Source organism: Motacilla alba, chromosome 7, assembly GCF_015832195.1.
Source record: "Motacilla alba alba isolate MOTALB_02 chromosome 7, Motacilla_alba_V1.0_pri, whole genome shotgun sequence".
In the NCBI taxonomy this organism is placed as follows: domain Eukaryota; kingdom Metazoa; phylum Chordata; class Aves; order Passeriformes; family Motacillidae; genus Motacilla; species Motacilla alba.
In genome coordinates, this window is record NC_052022.1 from 18800408 (window position 1) to 18815250 (window position 14843).

At 39.6% G+C, this 14843-nt stretch overlaps 1 protein-coding gene across 8 annotated transcripts in view; it reads left to right on the forward strand.

Annotated features, from left to right (window-relative positions):
• The first annotated feature begins 13210 nt into the window (after nucleotides 1–13210).
• Nucleotides 13211–14843, forward strand: part of B3GALT1 (beta-1,3-galactosyltransferase 1) — a 173119-nt gene continuing 171486 nt past the window's right edge. For 2 of the 8 annotated variants that reach the window (XM_038143057.1, XM_038143059.1), the window contains exons 1-2: nucleotides 13251–13363; nucleotides 14799–14837. The gene's annotated coding sequence lies outside the window, so the exon portion shown is untranslated. Of the gene's footprint in view, nucleotides 13364–14798; nucleotides 14838–14843 lie in introns of those variants that run through there. The other 6 variants (XM_038143056.1, XM_038143058.1, XM_038143050.1 and 3 more) reach the window with 5 other exon arrangements.

A 14843-nucleotide genomic window follows, 5' to 3' on the forward strand; every position in this document is an offset into this window, starting at 1 on the left:
TAACAGTACAAAAGAATCACAAAGAATGCAGCTTGAATACCAACAACAATAATAATTATGCCACTTTTTCACATCAAAATATTTGTACACAGAAAACAGCTCTCTCATCTGTGTCTACCCCAAAGACAGCATTAAGCCATGCTATTTGCACTGAATCACAGCATGTCTTGGCAAAGCTGGACAGTCAGTCTGGAAATGAAAAAATATATGAGATGTATGAACCTCATGAGAGCTATTCTAGTGATACTGTACTTGCACAGGATGAACAGAAGTCAAAAGATGAAGATGCTGTTACTTCCAAGAGTCTTGCTCAATTTAATAACGATGCCGCTTGTCAGAAGTCTCGCACTAGCAGCACATTCAGTTTGAGGAAGGCAACTAACACAACATTGTCTGTTGATACTGAGTTGTTATGCACTGGAGAAGAATCAGAATATGACAAAAAAGAGAAAAAGCGAAACACTATTTTATCTGACCCTCTGAAGACATCTTTTCTTAAAAAAGACAACCTGGTTTTAAACTGTGGTCTAATAGACTCTGCAGATGTAAGTAAAAAATCCTGCAGTCCATATGCAAAAGAACATGGAAATCATGATAAAGAACTGAATTATATTAACACTTGTCAAGAAAGTGATATAATCCAATTGGCAAAGACCGACATAAATAAAAGCTCACATTTACTGAGCTCAAGACGTGCGGCTGGAATGTTTCATCATTCCAAGGCAAGAAAGGCAAGTTCAAATGGCTTACTGCAAATGAACAAATTTTAAAAAATAGATTTTATGATGAAGATTAATAAAACATCCAAGTGGTCAGCCATGTCTGTCACTCATTACAAAGTATATCATAAATAGGTATTTCTTCAGTCTACTTATTTTAGTCATTCATGGAGAATTTAATATCCCGAGATTATAATACCCAGACTTTATTCAGTTAGTTTATATTTAAGACAATGAAGATGTAGATTTTTTTTTCAATCTGTAATTATAAAACACCCTTTGTTTTTCTATGTTTCTGAACATTGCAAGGACTATTTTATTACACTGTCCTGGAGAAACATAATCAATTTCAATATTTATTATTTGTTACAACTTCAGATGTGAAGCACCTGGTGTGCACAAAGGAAGAAAAATACTTTTTTTGTTTTTTCTAATGTATTATTACTCTAACTGGGCTGTTGCTCCATGACATATTGTGTACACTGGTTGTGTTAGCTCAGGCTAGAAAATCTGGGGTTTGGTTGAGATTTTGAGGGGTTAATCTTTTTTGTTTTATGTAATACTTAGTTTGAAATGGATCATTATTCAATAGTAATCACAGCTGGTTGGTGAATAGCACTGTTTTGTCATATTCCTAGAGCTGCTACTAAGATATACTGAGTAACAGAAGAAAAAAAGTGTGTGAATTTTAACACTGGATAAAACCAAACATCCTAAATAGAACTGAAACAGGGTTTGGGGATGCTGGGCAATGAAGGCTAGTGGTTGTTTTGGTAATTAGTTCAAAGTCATTTTAGCTGAAGCAGCTCTCCAGTGTCATACTTAAAGCTGTACAAACTTATGCAGATCTAGCACTTTTTTTCCTTAAAACCTATGCTTATGGATTAACATTTGCTCACTTAACACTGTTCCATCCTGTATGAAACAGTAACATATCATTTAACTGTTGACAATGCATAATAAAAAAGCACTTTACAAAAAATATTTTGTGAATTTTTTAAAGATGAATTTATATGTACTATTTTCCTTAAATAGTTTGTGAAATTCTTCATGCAATGACTAGTTTAAATCAAAGTGTCAGACAGAAAGGGAATCATAATCAAAATACATTTTTTAAAATAATTCCTGAAGGATCCAACAGAGACAGGCATTTGAAATCATTTAGAAGAAAGACAAGATGATGTTAAAACATTTAAGAAAGACTTCTAGAACAAAACATTATCTGCACTACAAGTCATTGCCCAAAGCAACAGGGTTTTGGGTAAGGGGGAAACCCATGTGCCTCCTCTACACCTACACAGAAACAACCATAAATTATACACACACATCAGAAAACCATGAATAGCATTTTTTCCACAAGCATACTCCAAGAGCATATTGCTCCAAAGTATTCTCAGAAATATGGGAAAGATCTCTTTAAATTAATGTTACCAGAAGAACAGCCTTTTGCACAAGACACCCCAATATCACTGCATTTGAGAACTTTATTAAAAAGCATTAGCCTAGAGCTGCTTTTGAACATCTTAGAATCATTTCAGCAAGATTTTTCTCTCTCTGCTATTGCTCCCTCCATTTGGGTATAACCATCATAATTTGTTTTTAAAAACCCAAGAGATTACCACATAGCACTAAATGACTTAGCTTTCTTGTTTGAGTAGATAACACAACTAAAAATAACACCAACAAAATTCCTGCTAAGACAACAACAACAACAACAAAAAAAAAAAAAAAAACAAAAAACAAAAAAAAAAAAAAAAAAAAAAAAAAAAAAAAAAAAAAAAACCCAAAAAAAACCAAAAAAAAACAAACCAGAAAAAGCATGCCTGAAGAAAATAAAGGAAATTTGACTGGCATATTTAGACTTCTACATTAATTAAAATGTTAAATCTCCCCCATTTCTCATTAGATAGAAGATTGGTTTTGGCTATGTTAGTTAGGAAAGAGGAATTATCTTGAAGGTGAAATGGTGGTGTTTATGTGCACTTGTGTAGGTGTGATCATATGCAAGTTAATAATTCAGGAAAAAGCTAACATGGCTGCAATATCTGTACCTGAAGTACAGTTCTATGCCATTTGTCATCCTCCTGCATATTTGGATGAATTTGACCTTGTATATACTACAATCTAGAGAAGTGACAGATGTCAATTATGATAATAAAAATTCACACTAAGAAATCAGCACCTCTGAAACTATCCTTGGAAAGTATAGACCTTTTAGCTTCCCCCAAACAAAATAAAAAATGAGTCACAGAAAAAGTGTGTTCCTTTTGGCCAGCTAGATATGACTAAAACAAAGGCTTTGTTGAAATAGTATAAAAAGCAAGACTACACAGAAATTTTTACTATCAGAGAGAATATTATGCACAGTCAACTTATATAAATGACATACCATATGAGGTAAATCTCTTTGGATATTCCATGACTGAGATTCTGTTTAATATGGGACAGACACAGAAGTGCAGAGCCTTCCTCTAGTGGATTCACCAGCTTTGCATTCTCATTTCATACTGAGTGGCTTTTTTACTTCCGCCAGTAGTGAGGATGAATGTTTATTGCAGAATTATTTATTTGAACCACAAGCCCTTTTATATTGTTTTGGGATTCTTATACAAATCATAAAGATGACACACTCTAAACTTGTTCTAGAAAACTAACAGCCATGGGTAATAAAAAATTGTAGAAAAATGTAAATAACCTGAAAAAAAATTTAAGTAGAAGAGCTCTTCAGAACTTCAGCCAAAAGCTTAGTGTAGAAATAATCAGAGATGAGATAAGGCTTGAACTCAGAGTCTTAAACTCTTTTCCTTCCAAGGCAAAAGGATGGGAGATGTCACCCGGATGTATACACACATTGCCACTGCAGAAGTCAGACTGTGGAGAGAATGCATATAAGCAGCTGTGAGATTGATATAAAGTGTGTGGAGAGTAGCAACCTTTTAGGTTTTCTGTAAATGAAAGACTAAGTGAATAGTAACTCCTTAGCTGCTAAAAAACCTCATACATTCTTGTGAACCCATAGAGATTTTCTGCAGCCAGGGAGCTGGTCTATATTGGTTTAAAAAGAACTAGCATCCATTAGAGCTGTATTTCTGTGAGGGGAAACTGCTATTCTAAGTTTAAGTATGTTCAAGTTATCCTCTAGGCTTTCTAAGTTTTGCTACCTGAGTTTAAATAGCCAGCCATCAGTCTGTAGGTCTCATTCTGTGAGGAGAAGCCTGATGGCTCCTGGGAAGAATTCTGGTACTGAACTTCCTATTCTCTCAGCAGCATAGCTTCCTCTGGCTATGCCTAAGTTTCATCCTCTGGACAGGATATTTACCCTAAGAAAGGGACCTTACACTCGTGGAGGGCAGAGCTGATCCATTTCCAGCACAGCTGCAGCCAAGCACTGTTCAACAGCAAAGCTGCACTGACAAACAGCAGTAAAATGAAACTTTCCCACATCATTATTTAGTACAGGAGACTTGCAGTCTGAGAAGAATATTTTCACTGGCTATTACTGACTAGTGAAGATGTTCTACTGTTTTTAGAACACAGCAGGGTTCGTGTATTCAACACTGAAAAGCACCGATTAGAGAGATTAAAGAGCCTGATTTAATGGCTGGGCCAGCGCTGAATTTTAGAGGACTTCTAAATTTGCAGTCCATTTGTAACTTCATTAACATAATTCACACAAAATCTTACTTAGATTTACTTAAATTGTTTTTATAAGTGTGGCATATCAGTTAATTCTTTTGAAGCCTCTCTAGAGTCGGGCATCCTCAAAACTCTTGAAAGAGACCTAAGTAACACTTTGGCTGTACAGCTGAAGTGGACTCCTCCTAAGTGAAGGACTTGCTGAACGCCAAGGATGGATTACTTGGAAAAGTGTAAATGCCTTGGCTGTCTTCTGTTAAGCACTTATCTCCTTCATACATATCAACAGGCAGGCCTACACTAGTTAATCTTAAATGACACAGTGCTCAGGGTAGACAACTAATTCATGCTATGAATCTGCCTTGTTCTAACACAGTATGTTTTGAAATGTCCCTCCCAGAAATAATTATAGGTCAGGCCTTATTTTCAAAGTGCAGGATAATTATCAGAATTACTTATAAAAGATTTGGGTCGCTTCAGTCAAGTATACCTCCAGCTGGTAGGTATAATTGCAAAAATACTAACAACCCTGGGTACACTCACAAAAACAGGCAAACATGAAGACAAAAACATAGATTAAAGCCTTTGGCTCTTTGCATGCTTTCTTCCATTAAGAGGAACCTAAGTTAAATCCTTTGGGTAAATTTTATTGCCTTTCACAAACATTTCACCTTGTATGTGGGTTACATTTGATGATTTTGACATGAAAAGTGTTTTTAAATGTTTTAAAGAGAGGATCTGCATTAAATTTGGCTTAGAAACATAATTAGACTGACCTTACTTTTGGGCTTTCCAAAACAGTAAATTACAATTCAGCCATGAAAGATCTGAATTTTTCAGTATAGTCTTTAAACAAAAAATAAGGCAGCTCTGTAAAGTACTACTGTGGGGAAAGAGGAAAAAAAATTGCTGTTTCCCATTGCTCCTTCACCTCCCTTCTCCTAAGGTAGGGTATGAGAGAAAAAGAATAAGGTCTTCTTAAATTCTTAAATATAAAAAGGTCTAATAAAAATAAAATTTGTTTTTAATCTGTCATTAACTACGTACATTGTAATTTTACTAAAAAGAGACATGAAAAATCTATTACACATTTCAGCAGGTGAATTGCAAAATCACACAATCTGCTTAAATAACAAAAAACCTAGGAAAACCTCAGAGTTTCAACCCATTTTACCTTTTGGCTCTTGACACTGTAGCCATCATTATCAGTATCCATATAAAAATACTCTTAGACTGAAGAAATGGTACCTGTAACAGATGCTGACAAGGAATAATGTCCTGTCACAGCAAATACCGATGAAGGAGCCATTCCTTCCCCACAAAAACTGTATATTCCAAATCAAAAAGCAGGCTGTTTTTCCATTAAACCTTGCTAGAGAAAAAAAAAATTGACCAAACACAAAATTTCTTGATCAAGAAGTCATCTCTCAACAAAAATAGAGATGAATTTTCAGTAAATGAGATGAAATAGTTAAAATAAGGGGGAATGAAGATGTAGCATGTACCATGAGGGGATGGAACACTAAACAAAGTACTTCAATATACTGCTTGGTAAGTTAGATTGTCGCCCTAATTGTAATACTGGTGCACATAACATAATAAAAAATAAAAGCCAATCTATATGAGATATCCTCTTATCACTTATAATATGCCTCCAGTTTCTCTGTGTAATCACAGTTAAGACCTCTACAGGACATTAGATAAAAATGAAGAAATAGATAGCTATAAAGTCAGCTTGTGCAGATGGACACTGAAAAAAAATCTGGAGTTCCAGTCTTAAGAGCTTTTGTACAGCTTTTCATAAAACAATATTAGAGTGGAATAGCACATAAACAGTGTCATATACTGTTCTAAACAGTGTTTAGAATATCTTTATTATCTCCTATAAACTGCTTTTCTGCTTTGGTAGGACAGTACTGCTATACAGATTAGGTCTGGGGGGCCTTGACTGGGAAAACCATTTTGCCAGCAGTGGTTCTTCTGTGCCCTGAAAGAAGGTAAGGAAAAGTTGCATTACCAGGCACTGGCAGCTATCCATGCCCACAGCATGCCATAAAAGAGCAACAGCATGGACTCAGCTTCTTGGGCCAGAATAGGAAGCCTAAACCTTTTATTTTTTTCAAAATAAAACATTAAGACAACAACCAAAAATACCTTTCTATGTTTCTGAAGGCATCATGATATAAACATTTGGCTAATAATGTATGGCAAACTATATCTGAAAATTCTAATGTTACAAACTGACATACTGCAGAGTGCACCATTATCTTATTTTTTTATTTTTAGAGAAAGCATATGTGCACTATGGGAAGGAGGAGAAATGAGAGGAAAAAAAGGGCTAATTTACCTTATTTTTAAGTACCTCTAAAAACTCAGCTTTACAAACTTCCAAATAGCTTCCAACCAATTAGGTGGGGTTTGAATTAAGTGTCCAGACATTTATGCTCTGTGACATTTCAAGACTACTGCAGCACTCCAGAAAACAAACCATTTTCTTTAACCAGCTACAAATTTCATCATCACCTACAAGAGACAGAAGTGACATAGCACTGCTTTTTTTTTCACATGAAGACCCAGCTACAGAGAGAAGATGGTTAACGAATTAAATTCTGCACCTCCTGTACCTTTACTGAGTTTGTTCAAATGTGTGGACATGTATTACTGTATTGACTAATACCCACTATATTACTGATTCATTCATTACGACCTTAATTTCTAAGAGTTAATCATAATTCACAGTGTCAGGAAATAAGGTCAAACAGACAACTTTAATTTTATCACTGCACAACATCTGAGTGCTTGAATTTGAAACTTTAATGTTCCTTTAATATATCTGCTGAAGACATACTTACATATGTGCCACATACAGTTCAAGTGATTGAGTTCTGGAAATTCAAAATCTGGATCAACTTTAAAGTAAGTTATGAAAAGCTAAAGTTAAGAAAGACCAGCATCAAGGTATCAATGTTTTATGGATTTCTGGACTTTTAAAACATTAGGGGTAATTCCTCCCCATTTTCAAGTCTTTTAATGATAAAAAATAAATCATAGAATTCTCAAGAATGATCTAGAATGATTCTTCTTTAATACACATTGAATGCTTTGGTGAAGCAGAAGAAAAAAACCCACCTACACCTGTCTGGGTTGGTTTCTGTAAATTACACACTCTTACTCAAGCTTAGCTGTAATGTTAAAGTCTATGTTTTATGCTATCCTACACAGACATGTATGCATTTTAATTGTGGGGAAATGTAATGCCATTCTAGTAATGGTTTTGCATACTTGCCCTTTTAAAAATGCAACTTTTGATTGCTGATAATTTTGTCTCGTTATCCATTTGGGGAGAAGCTTTCCGCACATAGGAAAGGACAGCCAGACTGATTTACTTTTAAAGCTTTACCAAAAGGCTTTTTTCATTTCCAGGAAAAATACCTGGTAAGAGCACAGATTTTTATTTTTTTTTTTCCCATTCTAAAAAAATCTCTTTCAGCTGAAAAAATTTAAATCAATCTACTGCCTCAATTTTGATCAGGTTCTATTCTGACCATATTTGCAATATAGCTTTCCATTTCATCACATCGCATTACTTTTTTATGGTACAAATCATGTCCTCTTGAAATACAGCCAGGAGAATATTTTTGTTAGGACTTCTTTCTGAATTGGTGCAGCAGCTAGAAGATAAATTGGAGATTGTAATCAATAAAGCCTGAGGTAATATTTTTAATAATTCAATAAATAAAAATAATAAATAATTCTGCAAATAGCAGGATTCATCCCTTCTATGCTCTGAACAAGGTAAGAGTCCCAAGAAAAACACTGTGCAATCACAAAATTAAAGACTATAAAGATGGCTTTTGAGTTCAGGCATCTGCATTTTCAAACTTAATGATCTTTTAATGTAATAGATGAGTATCATGTCTGTGAGCATATAAATATATAGATACTCATGTATACATAAGTAGAAGCACAAGCAATCAGCAAATTACTGTAACACCAGCTGTGTATATATAGAACTAGGAAGCTCAGAGCCACTAAACTTACTGTGGTGGCTTCATAATGTGGTTGCTTCATTGCTTTCCCCCTCTCTCTTTTTCTATCATATATTCTGTGCTTCCTTTGGTTGCTCTTCTACTATCATTATAAGCTCTTTGGGACTGAGATTTTAGACAACTTTTTTCTTCCAGATGATACAAAAAAGCACACAGCCAAATATTCCTGATGTAGTTCTTTTATCAATGATTAAATTTTGGTACCAATATCCTCAGTCCTTTAGTGGACAGACATCTTTATCTATGAGGATGCCACTCCAGCAACAGAAACATGTGAGTAATTTGTCTTCAAATGCTCTTCAACAAAAATAAGGGTAACAGAAACTTTTCTGTGTGTCAATCATAAAATAGTCCCAGTGATGACAATTCCAAGTTCTGCAATGTTAGTATCAGGGAACATGACTCCTGTATTCTGGTAGCTGTGTACTTCAAGAAAATGGAAATTAAAGACCAGTCACATTCCACTACTGGTTGCATCCTCTTGCTGATAAGCAATCAGATGACACAGAACCAAGCTCTCTGGTTTATGAGTAGCAATTGCCAAATCATCCTCCAAGAGGATGAAAAATTGAAAAAAAATAAAATTGCATGCAAAATTATAAAATAAGTGAAAACATTAATCATAATTAAACAGAACCACATTGATTTTTGCCAGCTGGATTCAGCCACTGACTGTGATGGGAAGGCTCTTCTCTCTTGGTTAACCCTGCTGAGAGCTGGATTAATTCTTTATAATTAATTTCTTAGGTAATAGTGAAAATATTTGTCAAAACAGTTGATCCACCACAAAATTAAATATGGGGTGGGGAACAATAAAAACTCTTAATATATTTAAAACAAAGATAAAAATACTCAAACTGACTGAATCAATGGAGGGGGAAAAATGTTCTTTATATTAACTGGTCACTCATGCAAAGCAGAATTACTTGGATCTGAAAAGTGGTTCACCACCCATCCATTGCTCTACACAAAAGGCCTATCTTGCATCACTGTTCAAGGCAGTTGCAATTAAATATATATTTATAGAATCTTAAATTCCTTTTAAGTATATTCATTACGTTCACAACGACATTGCTCTGAAGGACGTTATATAAATGGAAGCTGTGCTTGCAAGTGATCACTGCAGATAAACAAATATCTTGAAGGACTCACTCTGCGCACAAAGGAAGTTGCCTTGCTTTGTTTACGAGGAGATTAGCTCCCTCCAGCTGACATAATACATGGCAGATAACAAAAGGAAACACTTTGTCATGCAGTGCGAAATCAAATCCCAAAGCATCTTCAGGAGAGTGCATGAGGGGGAAAGTTTGAGGGGGCAAGAACCCTTTGTCTCCTGACTTGTCTGTATAGTGCCTAGCACATAACTGTGATTTGCATCTCACAGCATACATCTACATGATATTAACAAAAGGCTGGATAATGCTAGCAAATTATAACACAGTTAAAAATAAATAATCAAATATTCCTCCCCCGGATCTACAAAAGCAGCGCTGCATCCATGCATCAGTTAAGTATTCAAACCCTATCAGAAGGGACGAGGGAAATAATGTTTATCTCTAAAAGGTCATTTTACAATTTAATGTAAAAGATCTGCCAATTATAGTACACTCCAGTACTACAGTACTGTTCTCCTAAAACCTGAAGTTAAATTCTAAAGGATATACAGCAATTGTGTTTCTTTTCTTCATAAAGGAATTTCAGGATAGTTCCCACCATCTGCCGGAATCCCCAACACCAGCACTTAGCCCAAAATTCACATGCTGTTGGCTGTCTGAAGAGCTAAAACAACGATTTTAGTAGGTGTGATTCTTAACTTTTATCACACTTGTTGATCCAGGACAGAAAGGTCTCCTGCTCACAGAGCTGTAAAGAAATTACATTTCTCATGCTGTTTCAGTTACGAATAGGAGCAGCTCAGCTCATGTATATCTTTTAGTGCTTTCCAGGAGTACAGTATTGTTTTTCAGAAAGGGACTAAATATCTAATGGGAATGATGGGTAAATTACAGTTTTGTGGGCTGAGATACAAAAAAAATCCCCCTAGTTTATTAGGGGGACTGCTAAACTTTAGAATATATATTGTGTACTGTAAAGCACTTTAATGAACAGACCCATATTTCAGGTGTGCTTGTGCTGCTTTTTTTTTCCTCCTCTCTTTTCTGCTTTTAATTATTGGGTGCTTCTACACCTATAACAACATCTTCCTCAGAGTTGTTTCATTGCATAAACAAGATATTTAGTTGAAATGTGGTGTTTTGTCTTTCTTTCTTTTTAAGGATTTAGCTCACTTACACACTGAGGTGTGCATATAATTGCAAAAAGCTGCAGTAGAACCTTAAAGTCCACTCTTTAACATAAAATTATATGAACATAAAATTCAGACATGATTATCTGAATTTCTGTTTACATTTTTGGATAAGTTTAAAGTATTAAAACTAATCACATGAATGTTCTGCTTACTAGAAAGATTCCTTTACAAGGATTATTTTTAATATTTCCTCCTTCTCTGCAGGAGTTATAAAACTATAACTATGGAATGCTCTGTTCAGGCCTGTAATATTTGTAAAACTGTCCACAGTAAATAAAGTGTGTTGGGTTTTGGGTTTCTTTCAAGATAGCAATACGGCTGATATCAAAAGTTTGAAAAAGCCCTGCTTTAACAAAGAGTAAAAAACCTGATACCTTTTCTTAAGTATATAGTGCTATACTATTAAAAATGTACTTTCTCAAGGCTTGAATCAGTTCCTGAAGTAATAAAACCCATTTCCCAGAAAAAAACCGTCTCTGACTGAGCTGTTGCACAGTGTCTAAGCACATGAGCATTTAAAACATTTCTCATTTCATTCCAAAAAAAAAGTGCGTGCATTGAGTCTTCACACTGGACACAGCAAACTCAACTGCCATCAAAAGAATAAAAAAAAAGTAAACTGTTGAAGAGTGTGAGGGAAAGGGCATGACTTTCACACTGTTTAACAGTACTAGCAGTTCTGAACTCAGCACAGATGAGGGTACCGGCATCTGATACAACTAAACAAGGAATTCTGTCTATAAATTGGATCTAATATTGGCATTAACAATATTTAATTAAGGAATTAACAAACATTTGCTTATGACCAGATTAACTTGATAGATTATTTGATGTTAGAAACCTTTCTATTAGGCATGAAATACAATGGCAAGCCACTAGGAATCAATAAATCCCCACACCCTTTTGAATCAGCAAAGAAAGCATGAAACTAGGCAAGGGGTTCTACTTGACAAGCAAATTCCAAAACAGTGGGTAAAGACCATCAACACTGAAAGGAACCCAGCAGTAAAATACATTTCTGAAACATTTTCAAGCATTCCACCTTGCTTCTTAGACAAACTGCAAAAGAGGGAAGAGACATTTTTTCTTAGTATAACTGAAATCTTAAGAGTCTAATATTTATTAGTTCTAGAAGAACAGTAGTAATAATGCAGTTGAAGATGTTGTACTCCTCTCTTACTGTTACATTCCCCCTTCCCCTGCTACCCTGGATCTCTTGATCAGTTTCATTACACCCTAATGTGAAGGGGTGATAACAGTGACTTTGTGAGCATTTGGAGTCTTTGGCCAGAAGTCTGATATTCAGGTTTATGATTTCTTCCTCCTCCTCTAGTTTCCCCTTAAGATAATTTTTATCTTTGCAAGCAAACTTTTCTACCTTTTTCTTTCTTCACTGGTTTGCAGCTCTAATTCTCCACCTGAATTTAATATGTTACCTTTTAGATATGTCAGGTACTGCTTCTTGGCAACCTCCAAACCCACTTTCATCCAGCTCCAGACTTGCATTTCTTTCAGTGCCCACAGGTGAGCCGTTTATCACCACGGGCCTCCAGTACCAAGCCCATGCCCCTTTCCTTAGTGCATTATACCAATAATCCTCTATGGTCCACCCTCGATCTTCACTTCTCCAGGGCCTGTGGTACCCTAGCAGACCGTGCACCTCTACAGTACATCTCACTGTAGTTAGCAGGCAGAACACCTCGTTCTACACAGAGTAACAACAATGCAAACCTATGGCTGCACCTCATGAACAAAAGTTAGAAACAGGCACCTGGTCCACTGCCAAAAACCGCTGCTACAGCTGAACCAATTTAAACACAGGTGCGGGCAGGCGGGGCACTGCCAGTGGGACAAGTTCTGAGGCCTTGTAAACCCCGCAGGGCAGTGAGAGCCGTAGCGATGGAGGGTCCCGCACCGCACCGCACCGCAGCGCGGCAGCCGCCGAGGACGCGATGCTGCGCCCGCCGCGGCCGCGCCAAGGTCGGCGGCAGCCGGCAGCAGCTGCGGGGATGATGCCTGCGGATACTGTTTCAGCTCAGTGGGATTTCCTCGCAAAAAAAGACATCTTCTTCCACTAAAATTTTCTTATTTTAAACAAAGCGCCCTGGCGTGAAGCTCCATACTCCTGTGCACGGGGGAGCGGGCGGGCACACGCTCCCCGCCTGCACGGCCGGCCCTCAGCCCGCTCCCGTTTTCCAGAGCGGCTGGGGACGGGCAAGGTTGGCCCAGCCGCGCGCGTTACCACCACCGGCACCCTCTGCCGGGGCTGGAGTGCGTCCCGGAGAGCCCGCGGCGCTGTCCCGCGGGGACACGGAGCGCTCCGCCCGGCGGGGACACCGGCCGCGGGCACCCGGGCGGCACGGCCCCGCAGCGGCTCCCGCTGCCCGGAAGCGGCGCTGCCGCGCGGAGCGGCTCCCATTGGTCCGTTCCCGCCACGCCGTCCCGCCCCCTCGGCGCGGCGCGGGCGACCATTGGCTGGCGGCGGTGCCAGTCGGCGAGGGCGAGCTCCGCCGGTGCCCGCGCTGCGCTCCCGCGCGGCGCGCGCTCTGCCGGCTGGTGCGGCTGCGGGCGGAGCAGGGATGCGCCCCGGCTGCGGGAGCGCGGCGCGGAGCGGCGGCAGCCCGGGTGGCCGAGGGCGGCGAGCGCGGCCGGTAAGGTCCGGCGGGGGATGCCCGTCGTCGCGAGCATCCCTTGCGTACGGTGCTGAAGGGGCGGCTGGCAGCGCCGGGCAGCGGTGCCGGCACGGGCGGAGCGGCGAGCGGGCGGGATGCCGGGGGCGGCCGGCGGCTCTGGGCCGCGGCGGGCAGGGGTCGCGGGCGGGCGCGGTTCCGCACCGCCGCTTGCCGTGCCCTTCGGCGCGGGGGTCCCCGGGCGGGACCGGCGGTGCGGTGGGAAGTTCGTCTGCCCCCGCCCGGCTGGCGACGGCCGGCGGTGCCCGCGGGTGCCGCGGCGGGGGGCGGCATCAGCCCTCCGGTACCGGCTGCGGCGCTGCCCCTCGCTCCGCCGCCTCGGGAGGGCCGCCGAACGGTGCCGCCGAACGCTGGCCCCGGCGTCGCCGCCGGGGGTGCTGGCTGGAAAGGCGGTGTCGCGGGTCCCGGCTTCGGCGCTGCCCCGGGCGCGCTGTGCCCCGCTCGGTAGCGACGGCGGCAGCACCGACGCGCCCCGGGCCCGCGCTGGGGGCGCTCAGCGCGGCCGCGCCGGTCTTGGAGCGGCGGGTTGAACTCTCCTTCCAGGGAGGATTTTACTCGAGGTGTTCCCGGACGCCCGGCGGGGAGAGTCACACAACTGAAGGCGGCATCAGTGGTGGTGTGGCCGCAGAATGGGTCTTAAAGTTGTTAACGCAGTTAGCTCAAAGAAAAGTTATTTTACAGTAAGCGGACCGGTGACGCTTGATACATGACCACTGGCTATTGAGACGGAGGAATTTAAAAGAGGAAATCCCGTTTACTCCTATGCACTCCTTTCCATTGTTCTTCAACCTACTGTATTTTTAGTGATAAAGGCAATATTGGAAGGCTTTGAAGTGTTGTCAAATCTCGTTAATTTAGATAGAAACAGCCTTTAGATGTTCTTTAGAGATGTCGTTGTAAACATTAAGTATCTTGATTATATAACATTTCAAGGAATCTGCCAGGATGTTGCCAGACTTTGTGATGAACAACCTAATCTTCCAGTCATGGAAATAAAGAGGAGTTCTGACATTGATTCGGTAGGAAGCAGGACAGCATCCACAATTAACAGACCAAGAGAAATTAGTTCATATTATCTTTTGGTTATTTTGCATCTCTTGGGTTTGGGTATTTAAAACATTTAAACACTGTCTGCAGAAAATGTAAAGAGCATTTAGTTTGATTCAGGTTTTTTTTTTTTTGTTCCTCTGTACCTTTAAGTTTCCTTTTCTACTTTCTAGGATTGTATTGATCTTGTTCACGCTTTCTTGACAGAGTATTCTGATTAGTTAGCTATAACAACGTGTTCAATCACATGATGCATAATGCGTTTTCAGAAATGTTTTAAATCATGATAGATGCAAGGATGAATAACCAGTGCAAACACCATTGTAACACATACATGCTCTGCTTTCAGGAGCTGAAGCCCATTTTTACAGCTGTGGGGAAGGCACAAGTAAGT